The sequence below is a fragment of the Trachypithecus francoisi genome, unplaced genomic scaffold (assembly GCF_009764315.1).
Source record: "Trachypithecus francoisi isolate TF-2019V2 unplaced genomic scaffold, Tfra_2.0 Lachesis_group9, whole genome shotgun sequence".
NCBI lineage: Eukaryota > Metazoa > Chordata > Mammalia > Primates > Cercopithecidae > Trachypithecus > Trachypithecus francoisi.
Genome location: NW_022681474.1, coordinates 59976470 through 59997395, shown reverse-complemented (window position 1 = coordinate 59997395; position 20926 = coordinate 59976470). Strand labels below are relative to the sequence as shown.

General features: G+C 36.5%; 1 non-coding gene across 1 annotated transcript; it reads left to right on the top strand.

The window, feature by feature from the left end:
• Positions 1-7467: 7467 nt before the first annotated feature.
• On the top strand, positions 7468-7631 carry LOC117082925. The gene has a single exon (XR_004436847.1). It is a non-coding gene; the product is annotated as a U1 spliceosomal RNA (small nuclear RNA).
• The last annotated feature ends 13295 nt before the right edge of the window (positions 7632-20926 follow it).

Genomic DNA, 20926 nt, shown 5'->3' with positions numbered 1-20926 from the left:
AACTAGAAAGGAGCTATCTGTAAAACTGCTGTGTTATGTGTGATTCATTTCACGGAGTTAAACCTTTATTTTGATGCAACAGGTTGAAAACACTCTTTTTGTAGAATCTGCAATGGGACATTTGAGAGCCCAAAGAAGACTATAAGGTAAAGCAAAATATTTCAAATTAAAAAATAGAATGAAGCTGTCTGTGAAACTGCTTTGTGATGTGTGGATTCGTCTAACATCATTAAAGCTTTCTTTGATTCCACATGTTGGAAACACTCTTTATGTAGAATGTGGGAAGGGACGTTTGGGAGTCCTTTGAGGTCTATTCAAAAAAATGAAATATTCCCAGATAAAAACTAGAAAGAAATCATCTGTGAAACTGCTTCTTGATGTGTGGATTCATTTCAAAGAGTTAAACCTTTCCTTTGATTGAACAGGTTGGAAACACTCTTTGTGGTGAATCTGTGAAGGGACATTTGCGAGCCTATGGGAGTCTATGAGGATAAAACTGAATATGTGCAGATGAAAACTAGAAAGAAACCAACTGTGAAAGTGCTTTGGGATATAGGTATTCATCTCATGGAGTTAAAACTTTCTTTTCATTCAGCAGGTTGAAAACTCTCTTTTTGTTGAATTTGCAAAGGTCTATTTTGAATCTCATTGAGATTTATGGGGGAAAAACAAAATATCCACAGATAAAATCTGGAAAGAAGCTATCTGTGCAACCGCTTTGTAATGAGTGGTTTCAGCTCACCGATTTAGACCTTTCTTTTGATTCAGAAAGTTGGAAATACTCTTTTTTTGTAGAATCGGTGAAGGAATATTTGAGAGGCCATAGGTACCTATAGGGAACAACAAAATATCCCCATATAAACACAAGAAATAAGTTACCTGTGAAACTGCTTTGTGATGGGTGGATTCATCTCACATAGTCAAGCCTGTCTATTTATTCAGCAGGTTGGAAACACTCTTTCTGGAGGATCTGTGAAGGGGCATTTGAGAGCCCATTGAGGGATATGGGGAAAACAGTATATCCCCAGATAAAAACCAGAAAATATCTATCTGTAAAACTGCTTTGTGATGTGTGGATTCACCTCACAGTGTTAACCTTACTTTTGATTCAACAGGTTTTAAACACTCTTTTTGTGGAATCTGTGGAGGGATATTTTGGAGCCATGGTAATCTATAGGGATAAAACTAATATCTCCAGATAAAAACTAGAAAAAAAGCTGTCTGTCAAAGTGCTTTGTGATATGTGGATTCATCTCACAGAGTTAAAACTTTCTTTTGATTCAACAGATTGACACACTTTTCTTGTGGAATCTGCAATGGTACATTTGGGAGCCCATTGATGCCTATGGGGAAAAATAAAATATTCCGAGATAAAAACTAGAAGGAAGGTATCTGTGAAACTGCTTTGTGATGTGTGGATTCATCTCACAGAGATAAACCTTTCTTTTGATTCAGCAAATTGGAAACACCCTTTTGGAGAATCCACGAAGAAAATTTCAAAGTCCTTTGAGGCCTAAGGGGGAAAGGTGAATATTCCCAGATAATAACTAGAAAGAAGCTATTTGTGATATGCAGATTCATCTCACAGAGTTAAAACATTTTTTGATTGAGCAGGTGAGAAACACTTTTTTGTGGAAGTTGCGATGGGATATTTTGGAGCCCATTGAGGCCTATAAGGAAAAACTGAATATCCACGTATAAAAACCTAGAAAGAATCTATTTCTGAAACTGCTTTGTGATATGTGAATTCATTTCACAGAGTTAAAACTTTCTTTTTCTTCACTAGGGTAGAAACACTCTTTTTGTAGAATCAGTGAAGGGCATTTTGGGAAATCATTGAGGCCTTTGGGGAAAAACCAAATATCCCCAGATAAAAACTTTTAAGAAGGAATCAGTGAACCTACTTTGTGATGTGTGGATTCACTTCACAAAGATAAGCCTTTCTTTTGATTCAGCAGGTTGGAAACACTGTGTGGAATCTGGGAAGGACCATTTGGGAGCCGATTGTGACCTATGCAAAAAAAAAAAAAAAAAGAATATCCAAATATAAAAACTAGGAAGAAGTTTTCTATGAAACCACTATGTGATGTATGGATTCATCTCACAGAGTTAAACCTTTCTTTTGATTCAACAGGTTGGAAACACTCTTTTTGTAGAATCTGTGAAGGGACTTTTGGGAGCCCATTGTGAACTATACTGAAAAACTGAATATCCTTAGATAAAAACAGGATAGAGCTATTTTTGAAACTGCTTTGTGATGTGTGGATTCATCTCACAGAGTTAAACCTTTGTTTTGATTCAGCATGTTTGAAACACTCTTTTTGGAGAATATGTGAAAAAACGTTTTGGAGCCCATAGAGGTCTATGGGAAAAAAAAATTGAATATCCCCAGAAAAAATCTAAAAAGAAGCTATCTATGAAACTGCAGGTTGGAAACACTTATTTCTCAGTGATGCAATCTCGGCTCACTGCAAGCCCCACCTCCCGGGTCCATGCCATTCTTCTGCCTCAGCCTCACAAGTAGCTGGGACTACAGGTGCCTGCCATCACTCCTGGCTAATTTTTTGTATTATTAGTAGAGATAGGTTTTCACTGTGTTAACCAGGATGGTCTTGATCTCCTCACCTCATGATCCACCTGTCTTGGCCTCTCAAAGTGCTGGGATTACAGGCTTGAGACATCATGCCTCGTCTTGAAACACTCTTTTTGTAGAATCTGTGAAGGGTCATTTGGGCCTTCACAGGGTTCATTGAGGCCTATGGGAAAAGATGAAATATTCCCAGGTAAAAACTAGATGAAATATTCCCAGGTAAAAACTAGAAACTATCTATCTGTGAAACTCCTTTGTGATGTGTGGATTCATCTCAGTGAGTTAAACTTTCCTTTTAATTCAGTAGATGTTCAGCACTTTTTTTGTAGAATCTGTGAAGGAATAATTGGGAGCCCATTGAGGCCTACAGAAAAAAATCAAACGTACCCAGATAAAAACTAGCCAGAAATTATTTGTGAAACTACTTTGTGATGTGTGGATTCATCTCACAGATTTAAACTTTTCTTTTAATTCAGTAGGTTGGAAACACTCTTTTTGAAATATCTGGGAAAGGACTTTTGAGAGCCCATTCAAGCCTATGGGGAAAACAGAACACCCAAAGGTAAAAACTAGAAAGAATTAATCTGTGAAACTGCTTTGTGATGTGTGGATTCACTTCACAGACTTAAACCTTTATTTGATTCTGCAGGTAGGAAACACTCTTTTTGAAATATCTGGGAAAGGACTTTTGAGAGCCCATTCAAGCCTATGGGGAAAACAGAACACCCAAAGGTAAAAACTAGAAAGAAACTATCGGAGACACTGCTTTGTGATGTGTGGTTTCATCTGACAGAGTTAAACCTATCTTTTAATTCAATAAATTGGAAACACTCTTTTTGTAGAATCTGTGAAGGGTCATTTGGAAACCCATTGAAGCCTATGGGGATTAACCAAATATCCCCATGTAAAAACTTGCAAGAAGCTTTCTGAGAAAATGCTTTGTGATGTGTTGATTCATCTCACAAAGTTTAACCATTCTTTTGACTCAGCAAGTTGGAAACTCTTTCTCTAGGATTTGCAAAGGTACATTTTTGAGCCCACTGAGACCTATGGGGGAAGAACAAATAACCCCATATTAAAACTAGAAAGCAGCTGTCTGTAAAATTTTTGTGATGTGTGGATTCACTTCACAGACTTAAACCTTTATTTTGATTCTGCAGGTAGGAAACACTCTTTTTGTAGGATCTTGGATAGTACGTTTGAGGGTCAATTGAGGCCTACAAGGAAAAAAACCAATATCCCCAGAAAAAAACTAGAAAGAAACTATCGGAGACACTGCTTTGTGATGTGTGGATTCATGTCACAGAGTTAAACCTTTCTTTTGATTCGGCAGGTGAGAAGCATTCTTTTAGAGAATCTGTGAAGGGACATTTTTGAGTCCCTTTAGGTCTATAGGAATAAAATGGAATATCCCCAGATAAAAACTAGAAAGAAACTATCTGTGAATTTGTGATGCTTAAATTCATCTCACAGAGTTAAACCTCTCTTTTGACTAAGCAGGTTGAAAACACTCTTTTTGGAGAATCTGCAAGGGACATTTGGAAGACCTTTGTGGCCTATAGGGAAAACAGAATATCCCCAGACAAAAAGTAGAACGAATCTTTCTGTGAAACTGCTTAGTGATATGTGGATTCATCTCAGAGAGTTAAACCTTTCTTTTAATTCAGCAGGTTGGAAACATTCTTTTTGGAGAATCTGCAAAGGGAAATTTTTGAGCCCTTTGAGGCCTATGGGGAAAAATTGAATATGTCCAGGTAAAAACTAGAAAGAAGCTGTCAGTGAAATTGCTTTGTTATCTGTGGATTCATCTCACAGAAATAAATCTTTCCTTTGATTAAGCAGGATGGAAACAGGTATTTTTGGAGAATCATGGAAGGGACATTTCAGAGCCTATTAAGGTCTATGAGGAAAAACAGAATGTCTGCAGATAAAACTTATAAAAAAGCTGTCTGTGAAACAGCTTGGTGATATTTAGATTCATTTCACAGAATTAAAACTTTCTGTTGCTTCATAAGGTTTGAATCACTGTTTTTGGAGGATCTGTGAAGGGCCATTTTGGAGCACATTGAGGCCTATGGAAACAAATCAAACATCCCTAGTTAAAAACTAGAAAGAACTATCTGTGAGACTTCTTTGTGATGCGTGATTTCATCTCACAGAGTTAATGTTAATTTTGATTCACCAGGTTGGAAACACTCTTTCTGTCAAATCAGTAAATGGACATTTGGGAGCCCATTGAGGCCTATGCAAAAAAAGGAATATCTCCAAATAAAACTAGAAAGAATCTATCTGTGAAACTGCTTTGTGATATGTGGATCCATGTGACAGAGTTAAACCTTTCTTTTGATTCAGCAGTTTCTAGACATTGGAAAATATGAGAAGGGACAATTGGGACCCACTGATGCCTATGTAGAAAAGCCAAATATCCCCAGATAAAAACTCAAAAGAATCTATCTGTGAAGCTGGTTAGTGATGGGTGGATACATCTCACAAAGTTAAACCATTATTTTTATTCAGCAGGTTGGAAACATTGTTTTTGGAGAATCTTCAAAGGGATATTTTAAAGCCCATTAAGGCCAATAGGGAAAAATCAAATATCCCCGATAAAAACTAGGAAGAAGGTCTCTGTGAAACTGCTTTGTGATGTGTGGATTCAATTCACAAAGTTACACCATTCTTTTGATTCAACAGGTTGGAAACACTCTCTTTGGAGAATCTGTGAAAGAACATTAAGAGCTCATTGATGTCTAAATGGAAAAACCAATTATCCCCTGATGAAAACTGGAAAGAAGGTATCTGTGAAACTGCTTTGTGATGTGATGTTTTGGAAACACTTTTATTGGACAATCTGCAAAGGGAAAACATTGTGTTCTATGGGGGGAAAACGAATATCTCCAGATAAAAACTAGAAAGAAGATATCTATGAAAACAATTTGTCATGTGCAGATTCATCTCACAGAATTAAGCCTTTCTTTTAAAACAGCAGCTTGGAAACAATATTTTGGAGAATCTACAAACAAACATTAAGGAGCCCATTTAATCCAAAGGGAAAATTTGTATATACCCCAATAAAAACTAGAAAGAAGCTATCTATGAAACTGCTTTTTATGTGTGGATTTTTCTCACAGAGATAGACCTTTCCATTGATTCAGCAGGTTGGAAACACTCTTTTTGTAGAATCTGCGAAGGGACTTTGGAAGCCCAGGCCTATAGGGAAAAACTGAATATTTCCATATAAAAACTATAAAGAAACTATCTGTTAATGCCTTTGAGATGTGTGGATTCATCTCACAGAGTTGAAACTTTCTTTTAATTCAGCAGGCTGGAAACACTCTGAATAATCTCAACAGGGAAATAAGAACCCTTTATTGACTATGGGGAGAAATGGAATATTTCCTGACAACAACAAGAAAGAAGGTAGCTGTGAAACTGATTTCTGATATGTGGATTCATGACACAGAGTTAACCTTTTTTTTTGATTCAGCAGGCTGGAAGCACTCTTTCTGGGGTATCTGCAATTGTATATTTTGGTGCCTTTTGAGGAATATGGGGGAAAAACAGAATATTCCCAGATAATAATTAGAAAAAAAGCTATTGGAGAAACTGCTTTATGATGTTTGGATTCATCTCACAGTTAGTCCTTTCTTTTGATTCAGCAGGTTGGATACACTCTTTTTGGAGAACCTGCGAAGGGACATTTGGAAGACCTTTGTGGCCTATGGGAAAAAACAGAGTATCCCCAGATAGAAACTAGAAAGAAGCTATCTGTGAACCTGCTTTGTGATGTGTGGATTAATCTCACAGAGTTAAAACTTTTTAAAAATTAAAGAGGTTAGAAGCACTCTTTTTAAAGAATCTGCAAAGGGACATTAAGGAGTCCTTTTAGTCCTAGGGGAGTAGCAGAACATCCCAGTATAAAAACTAGAAAGAAGCTATCTGTGAAACTGCTTTTTGATTTGTTGATTTTTCTCACAGAGTTAAACCTTTCCTTTCATTCAGCAGATTGGAAGCACTCTTTTTATAGAATCTATGAAGGGATATTTGGGAGCCATTGAGGCCTATGGCAAAAACCCAAATATTTGTAGATTAAAAACTAGAAAAAAGCTATCAGTGAAACCGCTTTGTGATGTGTGGATTTATGTCAGGGTTAATCCTTTCTTTGTGAGTCTATTGAGGTCTATGGGGAAAAAAAGAATATCACATTATAAAAACTTTAAAGAAACTATCCGTGAAACTGCTTTATGATGTGTGAATTTATCTCATGGAGTTAAAAGTTTCTTTTGATTCAGCAGGTTGGAAACACTCTTTTAGAATCTCTGAGAGGACATTTAAAAGATCATTAAGGCCTATGGAACAAAACCAAATATACCAAGGTAAAAACTAGAAAAAAGCTATCGGAGAAACTGCTTTCATTTAATAGTTAAACCTTGCTTTTTTTTTCAGCAGGTTGAAACAACTCTTTTGTTGTATCTCCAAAAGGCCTTTTTTAAGTCTAATGGGGCCTATTGAAAAAAAAATTAATATGTCAGATAAAACTAGAAAGAGGCTATCCATTTTTATTGCATTGATTCATCCCACTGAGTTAAAACTTTATTTTGATTCAGCAGGTTGCAAACAGTTTTCGTAGAATCTGTGAAAAGACATTTGGGTGCCCATTGAGGCCTATGGAGCAAAACCAAATATCCCCAAATAAAAGCTAGAAATAAGTTGTTTGTGAAGCTGCTTTGTGATGTGTAGATTCATCTCATAGAGGTAAACATTTCCCTTGATTCAACAGGTTGCACACACTCTATTTGTAGAATCTTCTAAGGGACATTTTGTAGCCCATTGGGGCATATGGGGGAAAACCAAATATCCCCAGATAAAAGTACAAAGAAATACTTACCTGGCAGGGGAGATACCATGATCACGAAGGTGGTTTTCCCAGGGCGAGGCTTATCCATTGCACTCCGGAAGTGCTGACCCCTGCGATTTCCCCAAATGTGGGAAACTCGACTGCATAATTTGTGGTAGTGGGGGACTGCGTTCGCGCTTTCCCCTATTTAAAAAAAAAAAAAAAAAAGTACAAAGAAGCTATCTGTGTAACTGCTCTGTAAGCGTGGGTTTATCTCACAGAGTTAAACCTTTCTCTTGATTGAGCAGATTGGAAACACTTGTTTTGTAGAATCTGTGAAGGGACATTTGGGAGACCATTGAAACCTATGGGTAAAAAGAATATCCCAGGATGAGAACTAGAAAGAATCTATCTGTGAAACAACTTTGTGATGTGTGGATTCATCTCACACAGTTAAAGCTTTCTTTTGGTTCAGCAGGTTGGCAAGCTTCTATTTGAAGTATCTGTGAAGGGACATTTGGGAGCCCAGTGAGGACTATAGGGAAACACAGAAGATCCCCAGATAAAAACTAGAAAGAAACTGTCTCTGAAACTGCTTGGTGATGTGTGGATTCATCTCACAGATTTAAACTCATCTTTTGCTTCAGCAGGTTGGAAACACAATTTTTGAAAAATCTGTGAAGGGACAGTTGGGAGCCCATTGAGGCCAGTGAAGAGAAACAGAATGTCTCCTGGTAATAACTAGAAAGAAACCCTCTGTGAAACTGCTTTGTGATATGTGGATTTATCTCACAGAGTTAAACCTTTCTTTTCACTGAACAGGATGGAAATACTCTTTTTGGAGGATCTGTAAAGGGACATTTGGGAGCCCATTGACATCTATCGGAAAAACCAAATATTCCTAGAAACAAATTTGAAAGGATCTTTCTGTGGAACTGCTTTGCATTGTGTGGATTCATCTTTCATAGTAAAACATTTATTTTGATTGAGCAGGTAGGAAACACGTTTTTTGAAGAATTTGCGAAAGGACATTTTGGAGTCCATTAAACCCTATGGGTAAAAAGAATATTCCTAGAAGCAAATATGAAAGAATCTGTCTTTGAAACTGCTTTGTGATTTGTAGATTAAGCAGGTTGGGGAATCTTTTTGGGGAATCTGTGAAAGGACATTTTGAAGCCCGCTGCATCCTGTGGCATAAAACCGAATATCTCAGACAAAACTAGAAATAAGTAATCTGTGAAACTACTTTGTGATGTGTGGATTCATCTCACAGTGTTAAATCTTTCTCTTGATACACCAGCTGTACACACTCTTTTTGGAGAATCTGTGAAGCGACATTTTGGAGCCCACTAGGATTATGGATTAAAACAGAATATCCCTACATAAAAATGAGAAAGAAGCTATCGGTGAAACTTCTTTGGGATGTGTGGATTCATCTCACAGAGTTAAAACTTTCTTTTGATTCAGCAGGTTGGAGACACTCTTTTTAAAGAATGTGAGAACAGACATTTGGGAGTCCATTAAGACCTATGGGGCAAAATGGGATATCCCCAGTCAAAAACTAAAAGGAAGCTAACTGTGAAACTGCTTTGTGATGTGTGGATTCATCTTACAGAGTGAAACATTTCTTTTGATATAGCAGACTGGTAACACTCTTTTTGGAGAATCTGCAAAAGGACATTTTGGAGCCCAATGAGGCCTATGGGGCAAAACTGAGTATCCCCATATCAAAACTAGAAATAAGGTAGCAGTGAAACTGCTTTTGGATATGTGGATTCATTTCACAGAGTTAAATCTTTCTTTTCATTCAGCAGGTTGGAAATACTCTTTTTGGAGAATCTGCAAAAAAAAAAAAAAATTCATATCCCATTGAGGTTTAGGAAGAAAAACAGAATATCTTCAGAAAAAAACCTAGAAAGAAGCTATCTGTGAAACTGCTTTGTGATGTGTGTATTCATCTCACACAGTTAAACCTTTCTATTTACTCAGCAGGCTGGAAACATTCTTTTTGGAGAATCTTCAAAAAAAAAATTTGGAGCCCATTGAGGTCTATGGAGAGCAACCATCTATCCTCAGAAAAATCTAGAAAGTATCTATCTGTGAAACTGCTTTCTGATGTGTGGATACATCTTAGGAAGGTAAACCTTTCTTTTGATTCCATAGCTTGGAAACACTCTTTCTGGAGAATCTGCTAAAGTACATTGGAAGCCCATTCAGGCATATGGAGGAAAACAAAATAATCCCAAATAAGCTACAAAGAAGCTGTCTGTGAAACTGCTTTGTGATATGTGGATTCATCTCACAAAGTTAAGTCTTTCTTTTATCCCAGCAGGTTGGAAACTTTTTTTTGAACAATCTGCGAAAGGACATTTTTGAACCCATTGAGGCCTATGTGGGAAGACAAAATATCCCCAAATAAAAACTAGAAAGAAGCTATCTGTGTAATTGTTTTTTGATGTTTGGATTTGTCTGACTGAGCTAAACCTTTCTTTTGATTCAGAAAATTGGAAACACTATTTGGAGAATCTGCAAAGAGATATTTGGGTGCCCACTGAGGCCTATGGGGCAAAACTGAATATCCTTATATAAAAACTAGAAAGAAGCTATTCATGAAACTGTTTTGTGATGTGTAGATTCAGCTTGAAGAGTTAAAACTTTCTTTTGATTTAGCAGGTCGGAAACACTGTTTGGAGAATCTGTGAAGGGACATTTGGGAGTCCATTGAGGCACATATGGAAAGATGGAATATCCTCAGATGAAAGCTAGAAAGAGGTTATCTGTGAAACTGCTTTTTTATATGTGGATTCATCTCAAGGAATCAAACCTTTATTTTTATTCAGTGGGTTGGAAACACTCTTTGGAGAATATGCGAAGGGACAATTTGAAGTCTATTGAGCACTAAGGGGAAAAAAACAGTATTTCCATATAAAAACTTGAAAGAATCTTTCTGTTAAACTTCTTTGTAATGTGTGGATTCATCCCATGGAGTTAAAACTGTCATTTGATTGAGAAGGTTGGAAACACTCCTTTTGGAGAATATGTGAACGGACATTTGGGAGCCCAAATAGGCATATGTAGTAAAACTGAGTATCCCCAGATAAAAATTGGAAAGAAGCTATCTGGAAATGGCTTTGTGATGAGTGCATTCATCCAAAAGATTTAAACATTTATTTTGATTCAGCAGGTTATTAACCCTATTTTTCGGCAATGTATGATGGAGCATTTCGTAGCCTATTGACACCAGCATGGAAAAATGGAATATTCCCAGATAAAAAACTAGAAAAAATCTGTCTGTGAAACTGCTTTGTGATGTGTGGATTCACCTCACAGTGATAAACATTTCTTTATATTTAGCAGTTTGGAAACACCCTTTTTGAAGAATCTGTGAAGGAATATTTGAAAGTCCATTGAGGCCAATTGGGATAAACTGAATATCCCCAGACAAAAAATAGAAAAAAGCCCTCTGTGAAACTGCTTTTTAATGTGTGGATTCATATCAGAGAGTTAAAATTTTCTTTTTTAATTCAGCATGTTGGAATCTGCAAAGAAACATTTGGGAGCCCACTGAGGTCTATGGGGGGAACACCGAATATCCGACGATAAAAATTAAAAAGAAGCTACCTATGAAACCACTTTGTAATGTCTGTATTCATCTTACAGAGTTAAACTTTCTTTTGTTTCAGCAGACTGGAAACAGTTTTTTGCAGATTCTGCGAGGGACATTTAGGAACCTATTGTAACCTATTGGGTAAAACAGAATATCCCCTGAAAAAAAAATAAAAAAAATCTAAAGAAGATATCTGTGAAACTGATTTGTAAACTGTGGATTCATCCCTAAGTGTTAAACCTTTCTTTTGATTCAGCAGATTGGCAACACTTTTGTTGGAGGATCTGCAGGGGGACATTTGAGAGCCCACTGAGGAACACGGGGAAATATTGAATATTCTCAGATAAAAACTAGAAAGAAGCTATATGTGAAACCACTTTGTAGTGTGTGCATTAATTTCAAAGACATAAACCTTTCTTTTGATTCAGAAAGATGAAAAAACTGTTTTTGGAGAATCTGTGAAGGGTCTTTTGAGAGCTCATTGAGGCCTACGAAGAAAAACTGAATATGCCAACAAAAAAATTAGAAAGAAGCAATCTGTGAAACTGCTTTGTGATATGTGGATTCATCTCACAGAGTTAAACATTTTTTTTTTGATTCGGCAGATTGGAAGCTTTCCTTTTGAAGAGTCTGTGAAGGTTCATTAAAGTGTCCATTGAGACCTAACAACAAAAACTGAATATTCCCAGGTAAAAACTAGAATTAAGTCATTTGGGAAACTAGTACATGATGACTGGATTCATCTCACAGAGGTAAAACTTCCTTTTGATTCAGCATGTTGGAATCACTCTTTTGGTAAAATCTGCAATGGGACATTCAGAAGCCCATTGAGGCATAAGGGGAAAATCCAAGTATACCCAAATAAAAACTAGAAAGAAACTATCTGTGAAACTGCTCTGTGATGTATGGATTAATCTCAGAGACTTAAACTATTCTTTCGATTCAGCACGTTGGAAAGACCCTTTCTCTAGAATCTGCAAAGGGACATGTGGGAGCCTACTGAGGTTTTTTTGGGGGGGGAAGAAAACGAATATCCCCAGAAAAAAAAAATCTATCTGTGTGCCTGCATTCTTATGTGTGGATTCAACTTAGATTTAAACCTGTCTTTTTATTCAGTAGGTTGGAAACATTTTTTTTTTAGAGAATCTGTTAAGAAACATTTGGGAGACCTTTGAGGGCTATGGGGACACACCGAATACCCCCAGATGAAAACTAGAAAGAACTATCTGGGAAACTGATTTGTGATGTGTGGATTAATGTGACAGAGTTACGTTTGTCCTTTAATTCAGCAGGTTGAAAACACTTTTTTGGTGAAATTTGCAAACGAACATTTCAGAGCTCATTGAGGCCTATGGGGAAAAACAGAATATCCCCAGATAAAAACTACAAAGAAGGTATCTGTGAAACAGCTTTGTGATGTGTGGATTTATGTCACAGTTTAAACCTTTCCTTTCATTCAGCAGGTTGGAAACACTTTTTTTTTGAAGAATATGCAAAGGAACATTTTGATGTTCAAAGAGGCCTAGGGGAAAAATAAAAAATCTCCAGATAAAAGCTACAAAGAACCTATCTGTGAAGTGGCTTTTTGATGTGCGGATTCATCTCACAGAGAATAAACTTTCTTTCTTTTTTTTTTTTTTTTCGAGATGGAGTCTCACTCTGTCATCCAGGCTGGAGCGGTCTATTGGGAAAAAATGAATATCCTCAGATAAAAACTAGAAAGGAGCCACCTGTGAAGCTACTTTGTGAAGTGTAGACACATGTCATAGAGTCAAACATTTCTTTTGCTTCAGCAGGTTGGAGACACTCTTTTTTGAGACTTTGTGAAGGGGTATATTGGAGCCCATTGAAGCCAATGGTGAAAAACAGTTTATTTCCAGATAAAAGCTACAAAGAAGCTTTGTGTGAAACTTATTTTTGATGTGTGGATTTATGTCACAGATTTAAACTGTTCTTCTGATTCAGCAGGTTGGAAACACACTTTTTGGAGAATCTTCAAAGGGTCATTTCAGAGCACATTGATGCCTAAGGGGAAAAAAATGAATATTCCCCCCCAAAATGTAGAGATAACCTATCTGTGAAACAGCTTTGTGATGTGTTGATTTATCTCATATAAAAACTAGAAATAAGCTATCTGTGAAACTGGTTTGTTATGTTTGTGCTCATCTCACAGTGTTAAAGCTTTCTTTTGAATTATCAATTTGGAAACACACTTTTTGGAAAATCTGCAAAGGGACATTTGGGTGTCCATTTTAGCCTATGGGGAAGAACAGAATATCCCCAGCTAAAAACAACAACAGAAAAAAAAAAAAGCAAAAAAAAAAAAATCTGTGAAACTGCTTTGTGATGTGTGGATTTCTCTCATAATGTTACATTTTTCTTTGTATTCAGCAAGTTGGAAACACCCTTTTTGTAGGATCTGAAAAGGGACATTTTGGAGCCAATTGAAGCCTATAAGAAAAAAGTGAATACACCAGGATAAAAACTAGAAAGAAGCTGTGAAACTGCTTTGTGATGTGTGGATTCATCTCACCGAGTTTAACCTTTCTTTTGATTCAGCAGATTGGAAACACTGTTTTTGGATGAACTGTGAAGGGAGACTTTGGAGTTTATTGAGGTCTATGGAGAAAAACTGAATATCCCTAAATAAAACTAGAAAGAAGTAACCTATGAAACTTTGTGATATGTAAATTCTTTTCACAGAGAAAAAGCCTTCTTTTGATTCAGCAGTTTGGATACACTCTTTTTCTAGAACCCACGGAAAGAAACTTGGCAGTCAATTCTTGAATAAAAGGAAAAATGAATATCCACAGATAAAAACTAGAATGAAGCTATCTGTGAAACTCCTTTGTGATGTGTGGATTCATCTCACAGAATTAAAACTTTCTTTGAATTCAGCAGATTGGATACCCCAACTGGAAAATCTGGGAAGAAACATTTTGACATCCACTGAGGCCTATAGGGAAGAATAGAATCTACCTAGATTAAAAAAAAAGATAGAATCTCTCAGTGAAACTGCTTCATGATGTGAGGAAAACTCCCACAGAGGTAAACTTTTATTTTCATTCAGCAGTTTTGAAACACTATTTTTGGAGAATCTGTGAAGGGACATATGGGAGCCACATGTAATCATGGGGAAAATTTGAATATCCCCAGAAAAAGCAAAATAGAAGCAATCTCTGAAACTGCTTTGTGATGTGTGGATTCATCTAACAGAGCTAAACTTTTCTTTTGATTCAGCAGGTTGGAAACACTCTTTTTGGAGAATGTGTGAAGGAAAATTTGGGATTCCATTGAGGTGTATGGGTAAAATCCAAATATCCCAGATAAAAACTAGAAAGAAACTATTTTTGAATATGCTTTTTGATGTGTGGATTCAACTCATAAAGTTAAACTTTTCTTTTTATTCAACATGTTCAAACACTCTCTTTGGAAAATGTACAAAAGGACATTTTGGAGTCTTTGGGGGTCTACGGGGAAAAGCAGCATATCTCCAGAAAAAATACTAAAAAGAAGCCATCTGTGAAACTACTGTGTGATGTGTGGATTCATCTCACAAGGTGAAATGATTCTTTTGATTCAGCAGGTTGGAAATCCTTTCTATGGAGAATCTGTGCAGGGACATTTGGGCATTCAATGAAACCTGTGATGAAACACCAAATATCCACACATATAAACTAGAGAGAAGCTATCTTTGAAACTACTTTTTCACGTGTGGATTCTCCTCACAGAGTTTTACCTTCAATAGGTTGGAAACACTTTTGTATTAAAATCTGTGAAGGGACATTTGGAAGCCAACAGAAATCTATGAGGATAAATTGATTATCTCCAGATAAAAACTAGAAAGAAACTGTCTGTGAAACTGCTTTGTGATGTATGTATTCATCTCACAGAAGTAAAATTATTTTTGGATTCAGCAAGTCAGAAATACTCTTTTTGGAGAATCTATGAAGGGACTTTCAAGAGCCCATTGAGGTCTATGGGGAAAAACAGAATATCCCCAGATAAAAACTAGAAAGAACTGTGTGTGAATCTAATTTGTAATGCCCGGATTCATCTCACAGAGTTAAAACTTTTTCTAATTGAGCAGGTTGGAAACAGTCTTTTTCGAGAATCTACCAAGGGACATTTGAAAGCCTATTATGACCTATGTAAAAAAAAAAAGTTATCCCCAGATCAAAACTACAAAGAAGCCATCTGTGAAACTACTTTGTGATTTGTGGATTCAAGTCAAAGAGGTAAACTTTTATTTTTATTCAGCACGTTGGAAACACTCTTTTTGTAAAATCTGTGAATGGACACTTGGGAGCCCATAGAGGTCACTTGGGAAAAATTGAGTATCTCCAGATAAAAACTAGAAGAACCCTATCCTTGAAACTGCTTCATGATGTATGGATTCTTCTCACAGAGTTAAACCTTTCATATGATGCAGCAAGCTCTGAACAGTCTTTTTATAGAATCCGTGAGGAGACATTGGGAGCCCCTTGAAGCCTAAAGGAAAAACTGAATATCTCCACATAAAACTAGAATGAAGCTATCTGTGAAACTGCTTTGTGATTTGTGGATTCATCTCACCAAGATGAAGCTTTCTTTTAATTCAAAAGTTGAAAACACTCTTTTTGGAAAAGCTGCCAAGGTACATTTGAAAGTCCATTGCGGTTTATTGAAAAAACAAAACAAAACAAAAGGAATATCTCCAGATAAAAACTAAAAAGAATCTACCTGTGAAACTGCTTTGTGATGTTTTGATTCGTCTCATAGAGTTAAACGTTTCTTTTGTTCAGCAGCTTGGAAGCACTCTTTTTGGAGAATTTGTGAAGGGGCATTTTGGAGCCCAGTGTGGCCTAAGGGGAAAAACTGAATATCCCCAGATAAGAACTAAAAAGAAGCTATCTGTGAAACTATTTTGTGATTTCTGCATTCAGCTCAAAAATTTAATTATTTCTTTTGATTCAGCAAGTTGGAAACACTCTTTTTGGATAATCAGTGAAGAGATATTTGGGAGCCCTTTGGAGCCTAGGTGAAAAACCGAATATCCTCAGAGAAAAACTAGAAAGAATTTATCTGTGAAACTGCTTTGTAATGTGTGGATTCATGTGGCAGAGTTAAACCATTCTTTGATTAAGAAGGATGGAAAAACTCTTTTTGAGTAACTGTGAAGGGACATTTGGGAGCCTGTTGAGAACTATGGAAAAAATAGAATATCCCTGGATAACAACCAGAAATAAGCTACAGTGAAACTGGTTTGTGATGTGTGGACTCATCTCACAGAGTGAAATCTTTCTTTTGATTCAGCAGGTTAGAAACACTCTTTTTGAAGAATCTGCTGAGGGACTTTTGGGCACTCAAAGAAAGTTATGGGAAAAAAATTCAATATCTTAAGATATCAATTAGAAAGAATCTATCTGTGAAACTGCTTTTTAATGTATAGTTTCTTCTCACAGAGTTAAAGCTTTCTTTTGAATGAGTCAGTTGGAAATACTCTTTTTGTAGAATCTGTGAAGGGTCATTTGGGAGACCACTGAAGCCTATGAGGAAAAACTGAATATCCCCAGACAAAAATTAGAAATAATCTATTTGTGAAATTGTTTTTGATGTTGGATTCAACCCACAAAGTTAAACTTTTCTTTTTATTAAGTAGGTTGAAGGACTCTTTTTGGAGAATGTGCAAAGGGACATTTGGGAGACCTTTGACACTTGTGGGGAAAATTCGAATATCCCCTGATAAAAAGTAGAAGAAGCTATCTGTGAAATGGCTTTATGACGCGTGGATTTATCTAACAGAGTAAAAACTTTCTTATGATTCAACAGGTTGGAAACACTCTTTTTGAGGAACCTGTGAAGGGACATTTTGACACCCATTGAGGCCTGTGGGGAAAAACCAAATATCTTCAGATAAAAACTACAAAGGAGCCATCTTTTGATTCAGCAGGTTGGAAACACTTTTTTTTTTTTTTTTTTGGAGAATCTGTGAAGGGACATTCAGGGGCCCATTGAGGCCTAGGTGGAAAAACAGAATATCTCCAGATGAAAACTAGAATGAAGTTATCTAGGAATCTACCTTGTGATGTGTGTATTCATCCCACAAATGTAAATTTTTCTTTTTATTTAGCAGGTTGGAAACACTATTTTGGAGAATCTCTGAACAGACATTTGGAAGCCCATTGAGGCCTAAGGGGAAAACAGAATATCCCCAATTAAAACTAGAATAAAGTTATCTGTGAAACTACTTTGTAGTGTGTGGATTCTTCCCACAGAGGTAAACCTTACTTTCAATTCAACCAGTTGAAAACACTCTTCTTGTAGAATCTGCAAAAGGATATTTTGGAGTCCATTGAGGCCTATGGGGAAAAATTGAATATCCCCACATTGAAACCACAAATAAGCTATCTGTGAAATTGGTTTGTGTTGTGTGGATTCATCTTGCAGAGTTCAAACTTTCCTTTTATTCAGCAGGTTAAAAAAACTCTTTTTCTGTAGAATCAGCAAAGGGACATTTGTGAACTAATTGAGGCCTATAGAGAAAAAGAGAATATCTCCAGATAAAAACTAGAAGAAGCTATCTGTGAAACTGCCTCACGATGTGTGGATTCATCTCACAGAGTTAAACCTTTCTTTTCATTCACCAGGTTGGAAACATTGTTTTTGAAGAGTCTGTGAAGCTACATTTTTTTTTTTTGCGCTGATTGAGGCCAATGAGGAAAAACCAAATATCACCAGATAAAAACTAGAAAGAAGATACCTGTGGAACTGCTTTGTGATATGTGGATATATCTCACTGAGCCAAAACTTTCTTTTGACTTACCAGGTTGAAAACACTCTTTTTAGAGAATTTGCAAAAAAATGTTTGGGAGCCCATTGAGGTCTAAGGTAAAAAAAAAAAAAAAAAAAAAAAAAAAAAAAAAGAATATCTCCAGATTAAAAGTAGATACAATGTATTTGTGAATATGCTATTTGATGTGTGCATTCAACTCACAAAGTTAAACCTTTCTTTCAATTCAAAAGATTAGAAACACTCTTTTTGGAGAATCTGCAGAGAAACTTGGGAGCCCATTGTGGCCTATGGGGAAAAACAGAATATCACATGATAAAAACTAGAAAAAAGCAATCTGTGAAACTGCTTCGGGATGTGTGGATTCATCACAGAGAGTTAAACCTTCCTTTTAATTCAGCAGATTGCAAACCCTCTTTTTGTACAATATGCAAACGGACATTTGGGAGACTATTTAGACCTATGGGTAAAAACTGAATATTCCCAGATAAAAAGTAGAAAGGAACTATCTGTGAAACTGCTTTGTAATGTGTGGATTCATTTCATTCAGATAAACCTTTCTTTTACTCAGCAGGTTGAGAACACTCTTCTTGGAAAATCTGCAAAATGACATTTTGGAGCCCATTGAGGCCTATGGGGAAAAACGGAATATTCCCAGAAGAAAAAGCTACAAAGAAGGTACCTGTCAAACTTTTTTGCGATGTGTTGATTCATCTCGTGATGTTACAACTTTCTTTTGATTCAACAGGTTGTCAACACTCTAATTGGAGAATCTGTGAAAGGACATTTGGGAGCCCATTTAATCCTATAGGGAAATACTGAATATCCACAGATAAAAACTAGCAAGGAGCTATTTGTGAAACTGCTTTGTGATGTGTAACTTCATCTCATAGAATTAAACCTTTGTTTTGATTCATCGAGTTGGAAACATTATTTTTCTAGAATATATGAAGGGACATTTAGTGCTTATTTAGACCTATGGGAAAAAGCCATATACCCCCAGATAAAAAGTAGAAAGAAACTATCTGCAACACTGCTTTGTGATGTGTGGATCCATCTTACAGAGTTAAGCCTTTCTTTGTATTTAGCAGGCTGGAAACACTCTAATTGAAGAATCTGTGAAGGGACAATTTAGAGCCCATTCGGGCCTATGGGTAAAGACTGAATATCCCCAGATAAAACTAGAAAAAAACTATCTGTTAAACTGCTTTGTGATGTGTGGATTTATCTCACAAAGTTAAACACTTCTTTTGATTCAGCAGGTTGAAAATAACCTTTTTGTAGAACATGCAAAGAGACATTTGGGAACTGTTTGAGGACTATGGGGAAAAATTGGTTATTTCCAAATAAAAACTAGAAAGAAGCTATCTGTGAAACTAATTTGTGATGTGTGGATTTACCTCACAGAGCTAAGCCTTTCTTTGATTTGGCAGGTTGGAAGCATTCTTTTTGGAGAATCTGTGAAGGGACAATTGGGAGCCCATTGAGGCTTATGTGAAAAACAGAATATCTCCATGTAAAACTAGAAAGGGACTGTCTGTGAGACTGCTTTGTGATGTGTGCATCCATCTCACAGGTTAGACCTTTCTTTTGATTTAGCAGGTTGGAACACTCTTTTTGGAGAATCTGTGAAGAGACATTTAGGAGCCAATTGAGGCCAAAGGGAAAAAAGAGAATGTCCCAAGATAAAAAAAAAAATACAAAGAAGCTATCTGTGAAACTGCTTTGTGATGTGTGGAACATCTCACAGAGGTAAACCACTTTTTTGATTCAGTAGGTTGGAGACTCTTTTTTGGAGAATCTGTGAAGAGACGTTTGGGTGCCTATTGAGGCCAATGGAGTAAAACACAATATTGCCAGGTAAAAACTAGAAAGAAGCTATCTGTGAAACTGCTTGGTGACGTGTGGCTTCTTCTTAGAGACTTAAACCTTTCTTCTAATTCATCAGGTTCGAAACACTGTTTTTGGACAATCTGTGAAGGGATATTTGAGAGCCCATTAAGGCCTATGTAAATATTTAATATCCCCCTCCCCTCAGAAAAGAAAGAAACAGAAAGAATCTGAGTAACTGCTTCGTTATGTTTGGATTCATCTCAAGAGTTAACTTTTCTTTTAATTTACAAGGATGGAAACATGCTTTTTATAGAATCTGTGAAGGGACATTTGGGAGCCAATTGAGGCCTATGGGGCAAAACTGAATATACTCAGAAAGAAAACTAGAAAGAAGCTATCTTGAAACTACTTTCTGATGTGTGGATTCAGCTCACAGAGTTAAATCATTCTTTTGATTCAGGGGATGGAAACACTCTTTTGAGAATCTGCAAAGTGACATTTGGGAGCCAATTGAGGCCTGTAAGTAAAAACCAGTTATCCCCAGATAAAAACTAGAATGAAGATATCTGTGAAACTGCTTTGTGATGTGTGGATTTATCTCATGGAGTTAAATCTTTCTTTTGATACAACAGGATGGAAAAACTCTTTTTGGAGAAACCGGGAAAGGACATTTGGAAACCCATTGAGGCCTATAGAAAAATACTGAACATCCACAGGTAAAAAGTATAAATAACTCTCTCTGAAATTGCTTCAGGATGTGTGGATTCATCTCACAGATTTAAGCCTTACTTTTGATCCAGCAGGTTGAAAACATTCATTTTGTAAAATCTGCAAATTAACTTTTGGGAATCCACTGGGGCCTGTAAGTAAAAACAGAATATCCCAAGATAAAAACTTGAAAGAAGTTTACTATGAAACTGCTTTCTAATGTGTGGATTCATCTCACAGAGTAAAATCTTTGTTTTGATTCAGTAGGTTAGAAACACTCTTATTGGAGAATCTGTGAAGGGACGTTTGGAAGCCTATTGAGGCCAAAGGGAAAATAAAATCAAATATCCCCAGATTTAAAAAAAAGAAGATATCTGTGAAACTGCTTGGTGATGTGTGGATTCACCTCACAGAGTTATACCTTTCTTTTGATTCATCAGATTGGAAACACTTATTTTGACCAATCTGGAAAGCAACATTTGGGAGCCCATTGGTGCCCATGAGGAAAAACAGAATATCCCTAATAAAAACTAGAAAGAAGCTATCTTTGAAAGTGCCTTGTCATGTATGGATTCTTTGCAC